Genomic DNA, 5,000 nt, shown 5'->3' with positions numbered 1-5,000 from the left:
CAGTAAATGTCCTTCTTACTGACTCTTTATTTCTGTTCTCTGTTAATGTTTGAAAATGAATCATGTAAAGCTTTCAGGTGAACACTGAAAACTACCCTTAAACATTTGACTTTTCTTGGCTTCTCTCTCACAGGAAATCTGACTAAAAACATTTTCTTGTTCCGTTTTGATCATTTTGCTTTTTCAAAGGTTTTTTTCTTGTCTTTTAAGCAGATCCAGGATCAGTTTAGTCTGATTAAATCATCCACAGCCGCAAAGCTCCTCCTCATCTCTTCCTCTCAGACCTCTTCAGATTCCAGCCTCTCCATCTGAGGGTTCTCTTCCTCTCTGCCCCCCGCAGCCTGAAGCTGTCTGCAGTGTAATGAATGAGCATCAGGCCCACTGGGCATCAGGCCCACTGGGCATCAGGCCCACTGGGCATCAGGCCCACTGGGCATCAGGCCCACTGGGCATCAGGCCCTTGACCTGCTGTTTTGTGGCCCTCTTTTATCTCTGAGCTGTGGGCCCATCAGACGCTCTCCTCTGTGCTCAGCAGCCATCGTCGGGCAGAAGGAAGTGACGGTGGCTGAGCTGGCGGATCGGTCAGGAGCACGATGAAGACAAACAGCCCCTCTGTGAGGAATGCGATGTGGGGGAGTGTCGTCTGAGCACTGAAATGAGGCTAATGGTGGTCATTTATCCCCAGCTGCAGCAGCAGGCTGAAGGGAAACAGTTGTGGGAGCCCTGACCCCAAACTGTCCACAGCACAACCTCCCAAAGTGACTCCTAGAGGAGCTGAGCCTCCTCTTAGGAGCTGAGCCTCCACCGAGGAGCTGAGCCTCCCAGAGGAGCTGAGCCTCCCAGAGGAGCTGAGCCTCCCAGAGGAGCTGAGCCTCCACCGAGGAGCTGAGCCTCCTCTGAGGAGCTGAGCCTCCACTGAGGAGCTGAGCCTCCACCGAGGAGCTGAGCCTCCTCTGAGGAGCTGAGCCTCCACCGAGGAGCTGAGCCTCCACTGAGGAGCTGAGCCTCCCAGAGGAGCTGAGCCTCCCAGAGGAGCTGAGCCTCCACAGAGGAGCTGAGCCTCCCAGAGGAGCTGAGCCTCCTCTTAGGAGCTGAGCCTCCCAGAGGAGCTGAGCCTCCTCTGAGGAGCTGAGCCTCCTCTGAGGAGCTGAGCCTCCTCTGAGGAGCTGAGCCTCCTCTGAGGAGCTGAGCCTCCACAGAGGAGCTGAGCCTCCACTGAGGAGCTGAGCCTCCACAGAGGAGCTGAGCCTCCACAGAGGAGCTGAGCCTCCACAGAGGAGCTGAGCCTCCTCTGAGGAGCTGAGCCTCCACTGAGGAGCTGAGCCTCCACAGAGGAGCTGAGCCTCCACTGAGGAGCTGAGCCTCCACAGAGGAGCTGAGCCTCCACTGAGGAGCTGAGCCTCCACAGAGGAGCTGAGCCTCCACAGAGGAGCTGAGCCTCCACAGAGGAGCTGAGCCTCCTCTGAGGAGCTGAGCCTCCACCGAGGAGCTGAGCCTCCACTGAGGAGCTGAGCCTCCCAGAGGAGCTGAGCCTCCACCGAGGAGCTGAGCCTCCACTGAGGAGCTGAGCCTCCCAGAGGAGCTGAGCCTCCTCTGAGGAGCTGCTGGCTCCTCTCTGACAGCACAGAAACTGATGAGCTCATATTTTTAATTAAACAGTGAAATTTCTCACGTTGAAGAATCTTATGTTTTCTATGTTTTGTTCTTAATGAGTTTATGAGATTAGTTCCTCCAGTTCTTCACTGAATCAACACCATCAGGTGTGTGACACCATGACACAGGAAGCTGGGCTCAGATGACTTTCCGTCCTCTGCTGTCTGTGCTGTCCGATGGACGAGGGCAGGTGTGTTCACCTGCACAGCAGCAGCCTCCCATGTCTGCTCTGAGGTGGAACTCTGCTCAGGAAGTGATAAAAGCAGGAGTGAGCTTCAAAAAACCGGAAGGTTTGATCAAATCAAAGTCTGTAGATTACAGCTCTGAGGGAGCAGGTGAACGTGAGGGGAACAGGAGCAGCACTGGTTAACTGCGGTAGTTCACCTGAGCCAGCTGCTCCTGATGAGTCATAGACAACAAAGGGGCGGAGCCCTTCCTCGCTGAAGCTTGGGACAGATGTGGCGGTCTATCACAAATGTTCTCATGGGGATGGACGCTGGTCGACTGCCGTTGAATGTTATGCAACATGTTGGACTTTTTAGTAACGTTGGCAGAAGTAGATCCTGAGAAATGACCCTTTGACAGCGGAGGGTGTATCCCAGCATGCCTCATGAGTCACATGCTGCTTCAGGTCATCACTCACACACTTCCTGCTTTGGATCCCTGAGTCACCGTCCAACACGAGTCTGGGAGAGATCACCTGTACCAACACAGGATAAAGTTCACCTGTAGAAACACAGAATAAAGTTCACCTGTAGAAACACAGAATAAAGTTCACCTGTAGAAACACAGAATAAAGTTCACCTGTAGAAACACAGGATAAAGTTCACCTGTACCAACACAGGATAAAGTTCACCTGTAGAAACACAGAATAAAGTTCACCTGTAGAAACACAGAATAAAGTTCACCTGTAGAAACACAGAATAAAGTTCACCTGAACCAACACAGAATAAAGTTCACCTGTAGAAACACAGAATAAAGTTCACCAACACAGAATAAAGTTCACCTGTAGAAACACAGAATAAAGTTTACCTGTAGAAACACAGAATAAAGTTCACCTGAACCAACACAGAATAAAGTTCACCTGTAGAAACAGAATAAAGTTCACCTGTAGAAACACAGAATAAAGTTCACCTGTAGAAACACAGAATAAAGTTCACCTGTAGAAACAGAATAAAGTTCACCTGTAGAAACACAGAATAAAGTTTACCTGTAGAAACACAGAATAAAGTTCACCTGTAGAAACACAGAATAAAGTTTACCTGTAGAAACACAGAATAAAGTTTACCTGTAGAAACACAGAATAAAGTTCACCTGTAGAAACAGAATAAAGTTCACCTGTAGAAACACAGAATAAAGTTTACCTGTAGAAACACAGGATAAAGTTCACCTGTAGAAACACAGAATAAAGTTCACCTGTAGAAACACAGAATAAAGTTTACCTGTAGAAACACAGAATAAAGTTTACCTGTAGAAACACAGAATAAAGTTCACCTGTAGAAACACAGAATAAAGTTCACCTGTAGAAACACAGAATAAAGTTCACCTGTAGAAACACAGAATAAAGTTCACCTGTAGAAACACAGAATAAAGTTTACCTGTAGAAACACAGAATAAAGTTCACCTGTAGAAACACAGAATAAAGTTCACCTGTAGAAACACAGAATAAAGTTCACCTGTAGAAACACAGGATAAAGTTCACCTGTAGAAACACAGAATAAAGTTTACCTGTAGAAACACAGAATAAAGTTCACCTGTAGAAACACAGAATAAAGTTCACCTGTAGAAACACAGAATAAAGTTTACCTGTAGAAACACAGAATAAAGTTCACCTGTAGAAACACAGAATAAAGTTCACCTGTAGAAACACAGAATAAAGTTCACCTGTAGAAACACAGAATAAAGTTCACCTGTAGAAACACAGAATAAAGTTCACCTGTAGAAACACAGAATAAAGTTCACCTGTAGAAACAGAATAAAGTTCACCTTTAGAAACACCGAATAAAGTTCACCTGTAGAAACACCGAATAAAGTTCACCTGTAGAAACACAGAATAAAGTTCACCTGAACCAACACAGAATAAAGTTCACCTGTAGAAACACAGAATAAAGTTCACCTGTAGAAACACAGAATAAAGTTCACCTGTAGAAACACAGAATAAAGTTCACCTGTAGAAACACAGAATAAAGTTCACCTTTAGAAACACCGAATAAAGTTCACCTGTAGAAACACAGAATAAAGTTCACCAACACAGAATAAAGTTCACCTGTAGAAACACAGGATAAAGTTCACCTTTAGAAACACAGAATAAAGTTCACCTGTAGAAACACAGAATAAAGTTCACCTGTAGAAACACAGGATAAAGTTCACCTGTAGAAACACAGAATAAAGTTCACCTGTAGAAACACAGAATAAAGTTCACCTGTAGAAACACAGAATAAAGTTCACCAACACAGAATAAAGTTCACCTGTAGAAACACAGGATAAAGTTCACCTGTAGAAACACAGAATAAAGTTCACCTGTAGAAACACAGAATAAAGTTCACCTGTAGAAACACAGAATAAAGTTCACCTGTAGAAACACAGAATAAAGTTCACCTGTAGAAACACAGAATAAAGTTTACCTGTAGAAACACAGAATAAAGTTTACCTGTAGAAACACAGAATAAAGTTCACCTGTAGAAACACAGAATAAAGTTCACCTGTAGAAACACAGAATAAAGTTCACCTGTAGAAACAGAATAAAGTTCACCTGTAGAAACACAGAATAAAGTTCACCTGAACCAACACAGAATAAAGTTCACCTGTAGAAACACAGAATAAAGTTCACCTGTAGAAACACAGGATAAAGTTCACCTGTAGAAACACAGAATAAAGTTCACCTGTAGAAACACAGAATAAAGTTCACCTGTAGAAACACAGGATAAAGTTCACCTGTAGAAACACAGGATAAAGTTCACCTGTAGAAACACAGAATAAAGTTCACCTGTAGAAACACAGGATAAAGTTCACCTGTAGAAACACAGGATAAAGTTCACCTGTAGAAACACAGAATAAAGTTCACCTGTAGAAACACAGAATAAAGTTCACCTGAACCAACACAGAATAAAGTTCACCTGAACCAACACAGAATAAAGTTCACCTGTAGAAACACAGGATAAAGTTCACCTGTAGAAACACAGGATAAAGTTCACCTGTAGAAACACAGAATAAAGTTCACCTGTAGAAACACAGGATAAAGTTCACCTGTAGAAACACAGGATAAAGTTCACCTGTAGAAACACAGAATAAAGTTCACCTGTAGAAACACAGAATAAAGTTCACCTGAACCAACACAGAATAAAGTT

This window comes from Leuresthes tenuis, unplaced genomic scaffold, assembly GCF_036924035.1.
Source record: "Leuresthes tenuis unplaced genomic scaffold, fLeuTen1.0.hap1 SCAF_2, whole genome shotgun sequence".
Taxonomy (NCBI): Eukaryota; Metazoa; Chordata; class Actinopteri; order Atheriniformes; family Atherinopsidae; genus Leuresthes; species Leuresthes tenuis.
The sequence above is the reverse complement of the archived record's forward strand: the minus strand, read 5'-3'. Positions refer to the sequence as shown.